Source organism: Ceratotherium simum, chromosome 2 (genome assembly GCF_057802395.1).
Source record: "Ceratotherium simum simum isolate JZ-2026a chromosome 2, ASM5780239v1, whole genome shotgun sequence".
Classification (NCBI taxonomy): Eukaryota; Metazoa; Chordata; class Mammalia; order Perissodactyla; family Rhinocerotidae; genus Ceratotherium; species Ceratotherium simum.
Window position 1 is genome coordinate 66,619,396 of NC_141901.1, and position 19,600 is coordinate 66,638,995.

At 36.0% G+C, this 19,600-nt stretch overlaps 1 long non-coding RNA gene across 2 annotated transcripts in view; it reads left to right on the top strand.

The window, feature by feature from the left end:
* The window catches only part of LOC147918041 (uncharacterized), a 33,924-nt gene extending 17,073 nt beyond the window's left edge, over positions 1-16,851 (top strand). For both annotated transcript variants that reach the window (XR_015555873.1, XR_015555874.1), the window contains 2 exons: positions 13,837-14,123; positions 14,619-16,851. This is a non-coding gene — a long non-coding RNA (uncharacterized LOC147918041). The remainder of the gene's footprint in view (positions 1-13,836; positions 14,124-14,618) is intronic.
* The last annotated feature ends 2,749 nt before the right edge of the window (positions 16,852-19,600 follow it).

Below are 19,600 nucleotides of genomic sequence, written 5' to 3' on the forward strand. Positions count from 1 at the left end.
TGGAGTCTCTAACGTACTTTCAAATGGTTCAGAATAAAAATTGTGTATAGATAGAAAAAAAAAGAAAGAACAAATGCAGCAGAAGGTAACAATGAGTGAACATAGGTGAAGGGTACATGGCTGTTGATTGTACTATTATTGCTTGAAATAATAGGTTTGAAATCTTTTCAAAATAAACTATTGGTAGAGGGAAGAGGGTAAATAACAATGCTAAGGGCTGCAATGATGTTGCAATTAAGGAGGAAGAGATACAACAGATAATTAGCAGTTAAAGAAGGCCTGGGTAGTGGCATCTTTTTAACATCCATTGAGCACCCACCACATGCTCAATAAATGTATAAGTGCTGTAGAAAAATTATCAGAAGAAAGTTTTAGTGACAAGAGGAAACGTTTAGGTGGCACATAAAACAATTTACAGTATCATCACAGCTGTAAAAAAATAACATATATACTTAGAAAAAGACTACTGGGAAATATACCAAGCTGTTAAGAGGGATTATCTTTGGGAGTGAAATGTATGGGTGATTTTTATTTATTTCTCTGTGTATTTCTATATATTCCAAAATTTTGACAATGATTAAATATTACTTCTCTAATGAGAAAAGCATAGTTCTGAAATTAAATGTACCATGCCATCTGGAATTGTTGCACTCCTGAATACCTATTACATTTTATTGAAACAAGATGGTGATAAACCATTTTCCACTCCCTAGCCAGTGAGAGCCTCATGGCCATAGCTGAGAAGACACATTTCTGTGAATTTATCCAACAGTTTGTGAAAGTTTAGTACGGTAAAAAGCCAGCAAGTGCTGTGAGTAGGCGGTATGGAGAGATGTACAGCGCTTGGAAATTAGGCTAAATAAAATTTTACTCTGAAAATTAAATCAATTAAATAAATACCTATTGGGAATAAGCAGACTCTCATCCCTTGACCTTAACTAACTGAAGCCATTAGTGTATCCAAAGAAAGAATATCAGTGCATGACAGTGGCCAATTACAAAGGCAGTTGTGAGAGGTAGATTTGCAGGTTTTCCTTCATAATCCAATAAAATCTATGTAGTCATCAAATTTTCCCTCTTGACTGGAGCAATGAGTCTGGAATCAATCAAAATTATCATTTTTGTCTGGGCATCCTTGCTGATAAAATAACTACAACTTCCCATGTACTATCAGAGATAAAGATGATTGTAGGTCATGAATAAAGGATTGCCATTATTGAAATGAGAGAATAATGTTCAGGTACTTGATTGGAAAGCTCTACCAAGTGTGGGCCAGAGATTCTGATTCAAGATGGAAATTCTTGTTTAAATGAAAACAAATGAAATTCCGTTTTTAAGATCACACTTTAAAGTTGATGTTAACATGTGTCTTAGTCTTTTTGGGCTGCTATAACAAAATACTGTAGACCTGGTAGCTTATGTACAACAAAAATTTATTTCTCTCAGTTCTGGATGCTAGAAGTGCAAGATCAAGGCTCCAGCATAGCCGTGTTCTCTGGTAAGGGTCCTCTTCCTGGTTCACAGCTGGTGCCTTTCTCTGTGTCCTTACACGGTGGAAGGGGCTGGGCATCCCTCTGGATCCTCTTTTATATGGCATTAATCCCATTCTTGAGGGCTCCACCCTCATGATTTAAGCAGCTCCCAAAGGCCCCAGCTTCTAACAGTATCATCTTTGGGGGTTAGGATTTTGACATTTGAATGGGGGTGGGGGTGGGGACACAAGCATTTAGACCATAGCAACATGAAAAAGGAAAATGAACTGAATTCCTTTTGGTAAATGACTGTCCATTATCCACAAACAATCCCATCAATTAGCAAATTTAAAATGTAGCTCAGGGCTGGCCCATGGCTTAGCGGTTAAGTGTGCGCGCTCTGCTACTGGGAGCCTGGGTTCGGATCCCGGGCACGCACCGACACATCGCTTCTCTGGCCATGCTGAGGCTGTGTCCCACATACAGCAACTAGAAGGATGTGCAACTATGACATACAACTATCTACTGTGGCTTTAGGGAAGAAAAAAAGGAGGAGGATTGGCAATAGGTATTAGCTCAGAGCCAGTCTTCCTAGCAAAAAGAGGAGGATTAGTACGGATGTTAGCTCAGGGCTGATATCCCTCACAAAAAAATAAAATAAAATAAAATGTAGCTCAATGTTGGGTAATAACAAAGATTTGAGTAGCCCGATGATCTCTCTCCAAATCGCAAGAGAGCCCTTTTAAAACTTATTATCCATATCTTTGTTTCATTATGGCAGTTCAGCTCAAATCAAGGTGATTCTAAGTTTATATTTTAGTATGCCAGATTGGGTCAAAATTTGAAAATATTATCCAGAGTTATACTGCAAAAATAAAACTACCAAAGACATCAAGCTAAATGCAAAAAAGCAAAATTAAAATTGAAACTGTAAGCTCATGTTTTATTTCTTGTTAGTAATTATCTCAAAAACAAAGCTCTCATTTAACGTCTTTATTTCCCTCTAAAGTATTCCAATGAAATAAGTGAATGTTGATTGCTTACTTTTAGGCATTTTTGTTTCATTTTGACCAGTTGACCTCATAGTTATCTGTCCTAGTGAGCTGATATTCTGAATAAACATGGAGTACAGCTGAAGGACATTAAGCTATATTTTAAAGTATTCTTCGGTAAAAAAATAGACGATATTCTATCATCTACAAAGTGAGCATATTAAATCAAAAAGAAATTATAAAAAAAGAAAAAGTGAGCATGTTGACTACAGCATTTATATTATTTATGAACTGCCTTCTCTGAACATCAAATTTTAAGTTGGACCCATAAATTTCGACTCTTGAAATTTATTCTGGAAGTAATCAGAAAAATGGATAAAATGTATACACAGAGTATTTACTCTAGCATTGTTAGTAATATTTAAAAAATGGAAACAATTTTATGTAAGTTTACTTAATCAATTTTGATACTTGATAAAGTGTACTTATATTTATTGATATAAAAATAAGTCCATTAGAAATTTTGATACAAGTAGAACATTATTATAGTATGAATCTATCTGAGATGTTTATGTGTGTCCATAATATTTGATACATAGAAAAAATTGTATAAGACATACTCCACACCGTTAGCAGCAGTCATAAACACTGTAGGAAGATGGTACTTTATATTTTATATCTCTCTTTTGTACTATTTGCATTTTAAATAAAAAACAAAGTCATTTTGAATCATAAAAAAAGTAAAATTCCAACAGTGCTATCAACACAACCTGCCCTCTAGCCTATATTGATTGATATGTGATAAATGTATAGTTAGTGGCCAAAACAGCCCTCTACTCCATCTCCAATCCCATCTTCATTTAGTTTGTTCCTACTAACCTTCCTAGGACTCAATACCCTTCCCTAGGAAAACCATCCCTAAAACTCATAAGCAGATTAGGCTTCCCTGTTATGAACATGTTGCCTTTATATTTTGTAATAAAATCTGCAATTCCAGTTTCTTGTTCCTATCCATTCTCCTTGCTAGATTATACAATCTGTTATGCTGAGACTGTGTCTGTGCTGATCACTGCTATATTTCCAGCACCTAGTCCAGTGCCAGGCTCATGGGAGGGCTCAGGTACCTATTTGTCATATGAATCAATGAATGAATTAAAAAACATGATGCATCATCTGAGAAAGGATAATTTTCTTGATTTCTTAGTTTACATAAAATATTATAAAATATATACATTAAATTTACATTTAATAATTTGACTTCCTTATAAGAATATGTTACACAGAACTGTCCTGAAATATTGAGAACATATATGATCTCTAAACATACCAATGGATTTTGTTAGAGTGAATGAGATTATTAGACCACTGAACTAACAATTATTAATCCTATATGTCAGTTGGAAAGCTAAGGGGTTATATCCCTTGGTGTAGAAATCTTATTAAGTTGTGGTTGTTTATGTGAAATACAGAGACTTAGATCACTTGGTTATTAGGTGGTATGTGAATTAGAGTTAACTTGATCTGTGTTTTATGTTCCAGCTTTGTCACGTACCAGCCATGTGTCTTGAAGAGGCAGGTAACCTCTTTTGGGTCAATTTCAGTTACAACACACTCACAATTAAACAGTTAGAATGTGTAGCACCATACAATGATCAAAACTCTTTGCTTAAATTAGAATTAAGTCTTCTCTTCCCTGTTTTGTGCAATTGGCTGGAAGCTAGCGGTGGAGAAGGGAGGCATGGTGCTTCTACTATCTTCTCTCTCTCTGTTTACTTCTTACTCATTATTTTCTATTTTGATTGAAGCTAGGAGAGGGAGGATAGGTAAAGAAGGTAAGAGAATTCTTTTCTGCCTTGGTTGGGTTCATGCTCTCTGAACTTGTCAGATATTTAGAGTTGGTGTTCCTACGTGGATATCTAGAAGATTAAGGCTGACTGTCTTGGAGCATTTTTATATGCTATTTAGAGAATTTTTTCCCGCATTCAACTGCTATGGAATACTCCTTACATAAGAGGATGGATATCTCTTCCTTGTGGTTTCTGATTCTCCTTTCCCGTCCACTGAGCATCATACAGTCCACTTCTCTCCTCATTCTGCTGAAAGCTTAAGCCAAGATGACAGCCAGTGGTGCTCTCATATGTACTCCATGTCTGGATCACAGCATTCCCTGCTTGCAAAAACTCTGTAAGTGTAGGGTGATTTTAATACATCAGTAGCACTCTCCTGCCACCAACACAGTTATTTATCATTTCTCTAATCCTTTAGAAACCTTAGTAGGTAAAGCTAGTGTTACCTTTCTCAGAAATGGAACAGATATCGGTCTTCTATATTTCAGAGATATTCGTATGGGTTTCTGCTTTTGGCTAAGAAGAAGTAAGAGGGACTGGATTTACCCTTATACCTGAAACAACTGAAAAACAGATTAAAATATAAGAAATAATGATTTTCAATCTAAGAGAGGAAAATCAAAAGAAGTAAACTCAGTAATTGCCCCAACTAACTGGAGAGAGTTTCCCCATAGCACCACATGAAAGTGGAAGCTAAGCAGAGACCAGCAGACTCCCTGAGTTAAAGAAACAAGACAGGAGCCTGGGGACAACAAAGAGAGCTAGAGTTCTCTAGACAGAGTACAGGAAGGGAGAGAGCTTCACAGAGAGCTCCCAGAGACCTGCAGAGGGTCTGCATTGAGTCCTCAGATGAATAATCACCAGCAAATGCGTGAAGAAACTATCCATGAATGGGTAAAAAATCACTCAAAATTACTCAAAAACAGCAGGGGTGGGGGGACAATCCCCAGGGCTGTCACAGGCTGAGAATTATTTGTGTTTCCACCAACCAGAGAGGTAAACTTTATAGTTCAAGGCACATGGGGAAGGGTGCTGAAGGATATAGTTTCAGGAATGGGGCAAAATTAGCCCTAGCATAAAGACGTCTCTGGACTCACATAACAAAACTTAAATGCAACATGGAAAAGATAAAATTTTTTCCAAGTATCTGCACACCAGAACAAACTCAAGAACATTTATAGACATACAAAAATATCCAGTACTCTACAAAGTAAAATTTGCAATGCTTGACATTTAACCAAAAGTTACTAGATATTCAAATAAACAAACAAAAAAAAGATCATAATGGGGAGGAAAAAATTCAATTAATAGAAACTAACGCTGAAATGAAACAGATCGTGGAATTAGTAGACAAGGACTTTAAAATAGTTATTATAACTGCAGCCCATATGTTAAAGAAAAAAAGCAGAGGAAGAGTGATCACATTAAGGAGATACGTGGAAGATATAAAAAAGACCCAAAATGAACCTCCTAGAGATGAAAAATATAATTTATAAAGTGAAAAAATGGATAGAATTAACAGCAGATTAGAAGAATAAAAGATTACTGAATTTGAAGACATAGCAATAGAAAACATCCACAATAAAACAGAGAGAAAAAAAGATGGAAAAATGAACAGAACGTGAGTGATGTATAGAACAACTTCAAGCAGTCTATTACATGTGATTGGAGCTGCTAATGGAGGAAAGAAAGAGGAGAGGATAGAAAAAAAATTTTTTAAATTATTGCTGAATAGTTTCAAATTAATGAAAACTGTAAACTTAAAATTCCAAGAAACTCAAAGAAGATATCAAGCATAATAAACGTGAAGAAAACTATTGCAGGGCACTTAATGATCAAATTGCTTATAACCAGTTATAAAGAGAAAAACATCTAGAGAACAAAAGACATGATAAACATAAATCAGTGGTTCTAATGGGACTATTTTGCCCTCCCCAGGGGACATTAGACAATGTCCAGATACATTTTTGGTTGTCAATACTGAGGAATGAGTGTACTACTGGCATCTAGTGACTAGAGGCCAGAAGAACTGAATGACAACAGACGTCTTGTCAGAAATAATACAAACCAGAGAATAGTAGACCAACAAATTGAAAGATCTGATAGGAAAACACTAGAATTCTACACCCAGCAAAAATTTCTTTCAAAATGATGGTGACATATAGACCCTATCAGACATAAAAATGTTGAGACAGTTCATTACTATGAATTATCACTACAAGACATTAAAGGAAGTCCTTCAGGCAGAAGGGAAATGATACCAGAGGGAAACGTGGATCTGTTAAAAAAAAAAAGAAAAGGAAAGTAGGTTTATTTTATTACTTTTTACAGTATCTTTTAAAGATAGCTGCTTAAAGCAAAAATAATAACAATGTATTATGGAGTTTATAATGTATATTTAAGTAAAACATATCACAACAAGAGCACAGAGTCTGAGATGCAAGGAGAAAAGGAAAATGCTATTGTAAGATGCTTATATTATGTGTGAAGTGACAGACTATTGCTTTAAAGAAGACTACAATAAATTAAATATATATACTGTATACTTTCAACAACTCCTGAAAAAAATAATTTTAGCTAATAACAATCAAATGAGATATAATGAAATCATACAAAAACACATAATTAATCCAAAGAAGGCAGAAAAGCAGACAAAATGGAATAAAGAACAGATGAATCAATTAGAAAACATGTAGCAAGATGGTAGTTTCAAACTCAACTATATTCAAAAGCACGTTAATGTACAGGGTACAAACACTCCAATTAAAATGCAGAGATTGGTGAATTAGATTGAAAAAAAGCAAGATCCAATTATATGCCTCAAAGAAGAAACTCACTTTAAATACAAATACATAACTAGTTTAAAAGTAGAGAGATGGAAACAGTTAACATTAGTCGAAAGAAATCTGGCTGTATTAATATCAGAAAAAGTAGATTTCAGAGCAAAGAATATTACCTGATAAAGATGGTCATTTTTTCATAATAATGAATGGGTCAATTCATCAATAGGACATAACAATCTTAAATGCTTTATGTAAAAATCTATGAAAAAAATACACAAAGCAAAACATATGAAGAAGTACAAAAAAATAGAAAATTTTATAATTATACTGAAAGATTTCAACACATATCTCTCAATAATTTATAGAATAAGTAGACACAAAATCAATTTGAAGCAGGTATTTTCTGCACATTCCATTCAACAACAGCAGAATACATACACTTTTTAAGTCCACACACGATAGTTACCAAGATTGACATATTTTTGGCTAATGATTTGAATGGACACGTCACTGAAAAAGTTATATGGATGGCAAATAAAGATATAAAAAAATGCTCAACATTATCAGCCATTGAGGAAATGAAATTTAAAGCACAATGAGGTATTACTATATACCCATTACAAAGGCTAAAATATCAAGTGTTGCTGAGGAGGTGGAACAAATGTGTGTAATTTAAAGCTTTTGGAAGTTTTTAAGCAGGAGAGAAATATCATATGATTACGTTTTAAACTATCAATAAATTGTAGCTATGGTTATATCATTATGATAATAATAACTGATATAGATTGTTCAACAATCTCTTTGAGTCTAACTGATCTAAGTTGAGTACAGAATGTTCATGATTTGACTTGTTCAGATGGCTGACATGGATGAGAAATGAAAATCCAGACATAACAATCTGATGTTCTCAATCTGCACTGACTATGCTATTCAAAGAATTAATAATCTCTAGAAGTGAAAATTGGTCTTACAATAGTGCAAAGCACAGTTTCGTTTCTGGATAGTTGCAGAATGCTGTAAAGAAATTCTTTTATGTATCCCTTAGAGAAGTCTTTAGACTAATTCAGTCTTACAAGCAGTAATAATAGCTTACTGCCTTCCATTTGGCATAATAACGCGATAGTGATTATTTAGAGAAATTGCTTCAGTATATTTAATTTTCCTTTACATTTTATCTACCAGCTTACTAAGAAAAACTTGATAGTGTTCTCATCCACCTCATTTAAAGAGCTTCAAAGAAGTTAGAGAGGATTTAAGGTAAACTAGACAACGAGTGTTAACAGGAAATTGAATATATTTTGATACCTTATTTTTTCATTGGCTTTTTTTGTCTTTTGAAGGTCAGGCTGCATTTTCTACAGAGAGATGCTAATGTTCTATTTTGCTAATGAGATAATGACGAAAAAGAAAAAAACAAAACATGATTCACATCGTGCAAAGAATGCCATCCATGCCATTTTTATTTAGTGTATATTCATTAAGCACCTTCTATGTGACAAATGTAGATATTAGGGATTCAGCAGTAAATACGACAGAAAAATTCTCTGCTTTTAAGAAATTTACATTCTAATGAGAGAAACAGACAGTAAAGAAATAAACAAATATATATCTCAGGTGAGGATATGTGTTAATGAGCACATGGAAGGGAATGGAGGAGAGGGGGTGCTTTAGTGCAGGATGGGGAGAGGGGAGGTGGTTGCTATTATATAGAGTGGTCAGAGAAGGCTTCTCTCAGGTAGTGACATGTGAGCCGAGATCTGAAGAAAGTGAGGGAGGGAGCTGTGCAGACTATTTTAAAGGATAACATTCCAAGCTGGAGAAACTGCAAGTGCAAAGACCCTGGGAACTATGCTTGACCTGTTTGAAGAGCAGAAAGGAAATCTATATGACTGGTGTGTGCCTGGTACAGAGAGAATGTGGAGGAGAGTAGTCAGAGAAAGCATGAGGGTGGGAGTCGATCACAGAGCACCATGAAAGTTTTGGGGACTTGACTGTGAGTGCATTTGGACGCCATTGTAAAGCTCAGCAGAAAGGGGGCATGATCTGACTTACATTTGAAAAGAATTATCTGTCAGATGAGCTGAGTAACTGTAGGGAGACAGAGATGAAAGCAGGAAGACTTCCTGGGGGACTTTGCAGTAACCTAAAAGAAAGATGACATAGGGAAAGAAGTGAGTTGCCTATAACTGATTTCCTGACAGATTAGAAGTGAGTGTGAGAGAAAAAGAGTCAAGGAAGAGTCCACATTTTGGAATCAGCATCTCCAGAGAGGAAACAGAAATGACCTATGGAAAAAACAAATTTGGAAGTAGACAATGAGAAGTCATTTGGAGCATATTAAATTTAAGTTCTTACAGACATCTGTTTGAATTGAGTTCTGCACATTTAGATCAACACAGCCGAACGCATCCATCTTTTGCTGGTAGTACACCAAGCAATAGCTTGATCTATTCTTGTAGTCTTAGAGCCAGGTCACCATTACCACTGACACCGTTACAGACCACAGCATCCTAGCAGCAGGCTGTTCAGGCCTTTCAATTTATCAGCTGGCACGTCCCATCAGAGTGTCATGACCTGCCCATGTCTCAAGTATTTTGCCCCCTTCCCTAGAGCTTCGCTATAGACAACATGGTATAGGATGCTAAAGATCTTATGTATTTCCCACACATGTGATATCTGGAAGTGGGGAGTGGAGAATGATGGCTCTGGATTTGAATCCTTGACCAATGAGTGACAGGAACTGGTGAATATATATATATTCTTCTCCCTTTCTCCATGAAATACGGGGATGTCCCAAAGGGTGGAATAATTAGTCACACTTAGAAGTAGTCAGCTCCATGATGGATCCTTATTTTGGCTCTCCCTAATTTCCTGCTGCACATTCTTTATCCCTAAGATAGTATTCCGTAGTAAATTAATGGAACTCAAGATTCCTGCCTCATGCTAAGACAACACCCGAGTGGAAATGTCTAGTAAGCAACTGGATAGACAAATCTAGAGTTTAGGAAAGAGGTCTAGAAATAGAAATTTTGGAGTTGTTAGCATATTAATGGAATTTAAAGCCCTGAACCCGGATGAGAACTCCTGGAGAATGAGTGTACATAAAAAAGATGTATGAGGACTTAGAGTTGGGACACCCCATTATTCAGTTTACAAGATGAGGAAATATAGCAAAGGAAACTAAGGGGGAGTAGTCAGTAAGGTAAGAGGAAAGCCAAGAGAATGTATGGTATCTAGAAATCCAAGAGAAGAAAGTATTTCAAGGAGGAGAATATGATGAACTGTGTCAAATTCTACAGAAAGGTCGGGTAAGATGAAGACTGAGTTTTGACCGTTTTGTTTATCAACATGGTGGTCACTGTGTTCTTGGTAAGAGTTTGTTTCCTGGGATTCTGGGGCAAAATTCAGACTGGATTGGGTTTAGGAGAGAATAAGAAGATTAGAAGTAGTTTCAATGAGTATAGATAACTCTTCCAAAGCATTTTTCTCTCTAATCTCTCTACATTCATTCCCTTGGTGACTATAACCAGTTTCAATGCATTAAATACCATCTACATACTGAAAATGCCCAAATGCATGTGTCTAGCCCAGACCTCTCAATTTACCTATAAAATTATATTTCCAAATATTTTCTTGACATCTCAACTTGGCTTTCTAATAGATAGAGTAAATTTAGCATAGCCGAAACAGACTCTTGATCTCCTCATCTTCTCCCAAAAAACCCTTATTCTCCTTTAGTCTTCCACATCCAGTTAATGGGCATTTCATTCTTTCAGGTTTTATGCCCCCAAATGTTAGAGTCATCCATGACTCCTCTCTTTCTACACATATAACATTCAATTTGTCAGTAAACTCCGTGGATTCTACTTTTAAAATATATCTAAAATCCTACCCATTTTTCACTTCTTCCGTTGTCACTATTCTGGTCCAAATCGTCATCATCATATTTTACCTAGATTTTTACAATAGCCTTCTCTCTGACTTCCTAGCTTCATTCCTTTTCTCCATTTACATTTAGTAGAGCAGCTAGGGGTAATCTTTTAGAAAAGAAACCATACTCAATTCTCTCCCCTGCTCAGAGCCTACTAATGACCTCCCCTGTCAGACTAAAGAGTCAAAAACTGTTCGGTAGCCTACAAGGCTGTGTTCCTTCAGGGCCTTCTTACGTCCCTAAGTTTTCCTCCTGCTGCTTTCTTCCTCACTATGCGTTAATATTCTGGCTATTTCTCCAACAGTCTGGGCACACTCTGACTTGGGGGGCCTTTGCCTTGGCTGTTCCCCCTGTCCTGAATGCTCTTCCACCAAATAACCAAAGCAATCATTTCCTTATTTCTGTCAAGTCTTTGTCCAAATGTGACTTTCTCATTGAGGTCTACCTTGACCATTCTACTTAATATTGCAGCCCCAACCCTGACTCTCTCTGTTCCTCTTATCCTAATTTATTATTTTCTATAGTACTTAATACTTTATAACATATTTATAATTTATTTATTATGTCAATGTCTTCTTCAAGTAGAATGTAAGTTCTTTTGACAGAGATTTTTATCTGATTTATTCATTGTTTTGTTCCTAATACCTGGAATACTGCCTGGCGTATAGTAGGTACTCAAAATATATTTGTTTAATGAATAAAAATTATTACTAATATATCTGCATATATATAGGTATATGTATTTCTCAGGCAGAAAATGTTGGTAAAATTTTTTGAACAGGCTTGATATCATCCACATTGGAATCAAACTCCCTTGATTCACTAGCTTGCTTTAAAACTAATGTCATCTTTACATGGATGACACAAAATTTTTGATGTAAGTATTCAAAGGTGCTTGCAAGTTCTGTTCCAGAATGTTAGAACACTCTTATTTATGTGGTGCCAAAGATAAGCAACACCAAGAACAAGATGATAAGAAAAGTTAAAGATGGGGGTATTTTGGAACGTTTGCTGATAGAGCATAGAATATGGGTATATGGATATGAATTTCTTATTTGGAGCCAGGTTGAACAACATGACCCTTTTCTAAAGCTTCCTACACTCTCCTTAGGTTACAGAGCTGAAGCTTCTGTTTTATTGAAGCTTATGTTGCTAAGAATGTTGGGCCCAGATTAATCTAACATCTGCTTTTTGCTTGAAATCCAATGAAAGTATTTTATCACTTATGAGAAATATCATATTTTTGCATTCAGATGAAAAATAGAGAGAAAAAAATAAGCTTTTTACCATGGGCCTTCTGAACTAGGTTTCACCCTATCATTGTCAAAGAACACTTTCTTCCATTTTTTTTTTTTTTTGAGGAAGATCAGCCCTGAGCTAATATCCAATCCTCCTCTTTTTTTCCCGTTTTCTCCCCAAAGCCCCAGTAGATAGTTGTATGTCATAGGTGCACATCCTTCTAGTTGCTGTATGTGGGACGCGGCCTCAGCATGGCCGGACAAGTGGTGCGTCGGTGCGCGCCCAGGATCCGAACCTGGGCCGCCAGTAGCGGAGCACAGGCACTTAACTGCTAAGCCATGGGGCCGGCCCCTCTTTCTTCCATTTTTTAACAAAATATATTTCCAGAAACATGCTTTATTTCTCCCTAAAGACGTTGTGAATCTTAGCAGAGGAAAACAGGTTGTTAGCATATGACTTAAAAATAAAACAACAAAAAAGTCCCTAACATAATGTCAGAAGAGAACCTAAGAAAATGTGCTGCCCTGGATTTTTAGCTTTGGTTGTAGAGTGACAAATGATTACGTTAGAACCTAAGAAATCTTTCTTAAAAAAAAATTGTTGCTTGCAGATATGGAGAAAATTTTAAAATGTTATGTAAAAAACAATATAAAACTGTAGGTGGATGATTGACAAAAACAACCTAGAATTTGAGATCAATGACCTTTATTGTTATTCTAGAATAAACATCAGAGGGAAAATAACCATTCATTAGACTCAACAATAGGCAGAAACCACAGCTGGCACGAAGGATGTATTTCCCTTATGCAGTCTGTAAGTAGTGCTTTAGATTTGCTTAACAAGAGAGACTGATTTACATTTCCTCATATTTCTTTTTCTTTGTTGGCCTTCACCAGAGTGTACAGTTGAGGCCATTTTTCCTTAAATTTTAATTTGTTTTCTGATATATGAGCTCATTTTTCTAGCTGAAGGAATGGAACAATGCCCACAACACAATGAAAAATGAAGCTTTCAATCATGAATCCGAGTTATTGAGGAAAACAAATAGCAATATGTTTAATAGATTGCCATATCTAAATATGTTGAATGGCCAAATTTTTGAACACTTTAGTCCCTTTTATTCTTTTACTATTTTTTCCCTGTGATTCTTTATTCTTATTTCTTTTTTTCAGTTCTTTTTCTCTGTAATGTTATCAAATATTTTTCTTTGTCTTTTGGGGAATATGAATTTGACATTTAAAAAACAAAAATACCTATAACATTTATAAAATTGAAATCCATTTCAGGAAAATGATTGGTTTAATTTCAAATGTGATTACTTAAATATATAAAGATGTTATCATTCAAAATGACTACATTATTATACACTGCTTTTATGAATGATTCCATATTGTATCAAACATTCAAAATATTTTATATGTTCATTTAAGAATAAGAATTGTTTTTAGACCTTGGCTATAGCATATAAAAAGTTATTTCTATATTATGTAAATATTTGTTCAAGTTATTTCTATAGTGAATCCAGTTCTGGACAAGATGAGCTAAGCATACTCTACCCTGTCTCTCCAACAGAATGCCAATATAAACTCTGAACAGAGGCACAGAGAGATAGCTATCTGAACACTTCAATGGTTGCAGGCAGATTGGGGAAGGAGTCCAGAATTTGACGTACCACCAAACCAGAGATGAATGTCTTTTTTCCTCCCCTTCTGAGATCACCTGCCATGGACTCAAAGGCAACCTGAAACCTAAAAGTATCACCTGGTGAGGACAGAGAAAACCTCATTTTCTCTACTGAGATGCTGGAAAGAAGACTCCAGAAGGTCCAGAAGACTCCAGAAATGCCAGAAAGAATAGGGGTATAATCTCCTGTTTTCTTTTCTTTTCTTCTTTTCTCTCCTGTCTCAGCCCCCAGGCAATACCTCAGTGGCACAGCAGCCGGACAGGCACCTAAGATATAGAAGGAAAGGACCTTTCTTTATGACCAAAGGAGATGTGATTCAAAGAGCAAGGGATGAATTTACTTTGCTTTTTATTCCCTCTCTGTCCTCCCAGTGATTGGTCCCAGATACGGTATTAATTGCAGGAAGTGAGAAAAGAGAGAAACTAAAGGCCTGGCTTTCTGACTAGAGGATGAAACGGGGACCCAGAGAACCAGAAAGCATTAAGGAGATTATAGAGAGAAGGGAAATCCAGAGACATATTGAAACTGAGCATGAAGAGGTTAAAAAATCTTCCCTGGGCTAGAAGAAGTTAGCAAAAACTTTGAGATAAGCTTTGCTAACTGCAGCTGTGCATACTCAACATAATCAACTGTTGTTGAAAACTAACCAGGTCTTTCTGTCCCTCCTTAGTATGCGAGTGAGCTGTCTGTCTCAGGAAATCAAGGTCCAGACATCAAGATTCAGCCTCACAAGGCCAAACTCAGGCTGAAGATGAAAACTAACCAGAAAAGTCCAGACAGTCAAGGGAAAGAAATTCAGTCTTCAAGGTCAAATGCAAGCTGGTGGGAAGGTGCCAACCAGCACATCCACATGCTCCCCCTCCCTTACCTAAAACCCCAGCACACGCTCTCCCTCACAACCTTTGAAACCCCTGCCTCCCATCTTTCAGGGAGACGGGACAAACTTGAGAGCTCTTGTCTCCCGGCTGACGTCATTCCTTGCCATAAGCTTGGCGTTCCAGTTTTTATTTGGCCCCTCTTATGTGGCGGGTAAAGAACCTGGCTATGTATCCGGTAACACTATTGCATAAACTGCTGTATGAACTGATAGGCTTACATCCTCAGGCTGCGCATGCATGGATCTGGCCCAAAGCAGCATCCCAAAGGCTCTGAGACTATGGTCCAGACAACTTCTCAGGTCCCAGACAGGCCAGTGAGTTGTGCAAAAGATTTTCAGTGAACCACAGTGGTGGGATGGAAATTGTAGCCTGAAACTAAGTATGTTGATTTCCTAGTAAAAAACACTAAACAAAAAAACCAACTATTGACATGGGATTTAAACAAGATCCGGAGTCTCATAGCCTAATATTTAAAATGTTTAGGATATAATACAAATGAAGAACCAGGCATATGAAGAACCAGGAAAATATCAGCTCACAAAGGAAAAGACGATATATGCCAGTGCTGAGAGGACACACCTTGGAGTAACCAGACAAAGACTTCAAAGAAGCTATTATAACTATACCCCAAGAGGTAAAGCTGAACACTTGAAAAATGGGAAGATGGAAAGTCTCAGCAAGGAAAGATAAAATATAGAGAAGACTAATAGGAAATTTTAGAATGCAAAAATACAATAACCAAAATAAAAATGACAGAGGAAAGAGTCAGTGGCCTTGAAGACAGATCACTAAAAGTTATCCAATCTGAACCACAAGCAGTAAAAAGATTGAAGAAAAATAAACAGAGCCTCAGGGACTACTGGGACAGTGACAAAACATCTAGCATTTGTCTCTATGGGGTCAAAGAAGGAGAGGAGAAAGAACGGGATGCAGTAAAAATATTTGAATGGCTGAAAATTTCCCAAATTTGTTGAAAGGCTTAAATTTACAAACTTGAAAAACTCAGCAAATTCCAAAGAGGATAAGCTCAAAGAAATCCATGCCCAGACACCATAATGAAACTACTGAAACTAAAGACCAAGAAAAGCACCTTCAAAGCAGCCAGAGAAAAATAATGTATAACATATAGGTGCGTGATGATTCTAATGAGTATCGATTTCTCATCAGCAACCATGTGCACCAGAAGAAAGTGGAACATCTTTAAAGTGGTGAAAGTAAAGAACTGTCATAATAGAATTCTCTATCCAGTGAAAATATCCTTTAGGAATGAAGGTGAAATAAAGACATTCTCAGATGAAGGAAAACAAAAAGAATTTACTTCCAGTAGACCTGCGGGAAGGGAAATGATATCAGAGGGAAACTTGAAACATCAGGAATAAAAAAATAGAAATAGAAATGTTAAATACCTGGGTAGATATATTAGACTATTTTTCTTTTCTTAAATTCTTTGAAATATATAAAATGGTTGAAAGCAAAAATTATAACATGGTCAAGTAAGGTTTTCTATATATATAGATGTAATATGTATGAGAACTATAACATAAAGTTAAAGGGTCCTAATTTGATGGTAAGGTTTCTATATTCTACTTGAAGCGCTAAATATTAACTACAAGTCGAGTGAAAAAGAGTGTATGTATATTATAATTCCTAGGGAAAGCACTGGAAAAAAAAATGTCTACAAAGACATATAGTAAAAAACTCAATTAATAAATTTTAAAAATGTAATATTCAGGAATCCAAAAGAAAGGAGGAAAGGGGAAACAGAGGAAGGAAAACAAAAAAACAAGCAGAAAAAAAATACTAAAATGGTATACCTAAATTCTAACATATCAAAGCACATATCAATAATTACATTTTGTATAAAGGGTTTAAACACACCGATTAAAAAGACAGATTGCTGGGTGAATGGAGCTATTTTCAAAAGGTTGCATGTTATATAATCCCACTTATATGATTCTAGAAAAGGCAAAACTATAGTGCTGGAAAACTGATCAGTGGTGGCAAAGGACAAGCATGGGAAGACGGTGTCACTATATGGTGATGGCACCAGGGCATTTTGGGGTGTGGTGGGTCTGTTCCATATTCCAATTGTGGTAGTGGTTACATAAATCTATACATGTGTTAACACCCATAGAATTATTCACCAAAAAAAGTCAATTTTACTGTATGGAAATTTTAAAAACAAAATTAAAAATAGTATCTAGTTTTTAATCCTTGACGTATGCCAGGTACTGTCCTTTAAGACATAGTCTTGTATAATCTTTAGAACAATCTTATGAACTAGATAGATTCTTCTCTTTTACAGTGATGAAGATTCTATGGTTCTATACTCAAGTTTAGTAAATGCCTTCCTGAAAGTTAAACAGTGAGAAGTTCGCACCAGAATGTAACCAAAATCTTTCTGATTCCAAAATCTTATTCTCCATGTGATGATGCTTATTTACTGAGAAGCAGTGGTCCAGATCTAAAATGGAAAAAAAAAAAAAAGTTAATCTCACAAATTAGAAAACAGAATCAAACAAAGACATTATAACAAGTATGTTTTCTACTAAACTATTTTTATTTTGTTTTGCTTTCTTTAAAGATTAAGTAAAGTTTCTATGGGATAATAGCAGTGCAGGAAGTATCTGTTCATTCACTTAATAAATATTTACTGAATACATATGCAAAAAATACTTTGCACTATGGTAGATACAAAAATGAATCAGATACAGATCATGTTCTCAAGATGCTTATGATCTACAATGGAAATTAGAAAATGTATATAGAAAATGTTAAGTGTCTGTTCTGATTATATCTCCATGTGTAACATATCACACTAATACTTAGAGACTTTTAGTAACTTAAAACAGAATTTGTTATTCTCTCTGGCAGTGATGTTTATGAACAGGGATCAGCTGGGTGGCTTTGACTTGGGATCTCTGATATCTTTACAATCTGTTATCAGCTAGGCTGGAGATATTTGAAGGTTCTAGTGGATTAGCTTTCCAAGACACATCACCCACATGGCTAGCAATTGATTCTGACTGTTGGCAGGGAGCTCAGCTGGGGCTATCAATAGGAAGGCCTACACATGGCCTTTCCATATATCTTCAGCCCCTCACAGCCTGGCAGCTAGATTTCAAGTGGGAGTATCTAAGAGTGAGTGTTCTAAGAGGCCTCGGTGTAGCTACAAGACTTCTTACAACCCAGCTTTGGAAATAACACAGAATCATTTCTTGTGCATTCTATTGGTCAAAATTCTGAGCCAACACGATTCAAGTGGAGGGGACAGAATAGCGTCATGAATATTGAGAGGTGTGGCTTATTTTCAGACTGTTTTTGTAAACTAACTACCACTGCCTGCCCTCTGGTCCCCAGTGATCTACATCCTTTACACATGAAAAATCTACTCATCCACAACCCAAGACCTGTAAAGTCTCATCCGATTACCACGTTGGCTCAAGCTTGAAGTTGAGGATCTTGTCATTTAAGTTAGCTGTAGGTACAATATCATTCTGTTTGAGCTTAAGACTTGTAAACTAATGACACAAATTATCTGTCTCCCACACTAATAACTTATATTTTGTTTACATCTGACATAAAATGGTAACAAGTGTGAGATACCCACAACAGACACATTCAAAAACAGGATGGAAGACAGAAGTCTATATCACTGCTTCACAGCAATTCTGAAATCCAGGAAGCACACGTAACCAATTCCCTGATTAGGGCCCAGTCATGCTCCCTGGGACTGATTCTCCACTCTTTACTATGAGTCACCCTTTATTCTTTATTATAAATGGCCTGTTTTTGCCACTAAGTGACTTTCTTAGACTGCTTCTGCCAGTAAAAGGCTGGAGACTTAATGGCTCTTTTCATTTTGAACTGTCTGTCCCTTTAGTCCAAACTGGTGGTGCTTTTGCCAATATAATTTTCTTAAAATTTTTGAGTTTTTTATGAATCTTATTGGGGTTCAGTCTGGGGGAAAAAAAAAAAAGCCTCACTCACAAATCTCTTTGAAACATTTTAATTTCTACCTTTGGCTGAGAATCATTATGAGATGCAGTGCCTTTAAGATTCTTTTAAGGTATGCTTTAAATCTTTTTTGATGTGTCCTAAAGCAGCTTTCAGTCTGAACTTTACCCTGGGGCTACAATTTACTGATAATGCCCTGTGTTTGATATATGCCCTAAGTCCATCCTTACATTGAGAATCTTTTGCTGGTTGTAAAGACAGCACGAAAAACAATTCTATTTTTTAACCCAACAAGTCCTAAATCCTTTATATTTCCCATAAAGTTTGTTAGAAAACTGAATCAGACTCTTTTTAGTTAGTCACTTTATATCTACACATTATCTTATATGGCTAAAAGAAACCAGATGGCACTTTTAATATATGCCAGAAAATCTCTTTACTCAAATCCACCAGTTCTTAGATATATTTTCCATTCATAATGCTATTGAAATCTTTGTCACTGAATAAAAAAGATCTTCTTTTCTTCAGCCTCTAATAACAATTTTCTCACTATCTTTCAAGAGTTCGTTGTCTCCTTAAGGCATTTCCAGTTTCCACTTACCACTAAGATTTTAGGTTGTTTGCTACTGTAGCACAGTCTAGACTCTCCTGAATGCTACACATACATTTTCTCATTTGTTTTTCACAGAAAGCCTATAGGCTTTGCCTTGTTTACAGGCAAGCAAATGCTCAGCCCAGAGGACACACATATCACTTCCACTCACAAGTCATTAGCTAAAGAAAGTAACATGGCTGTGTTGAGTTCAACAAAGTAGGA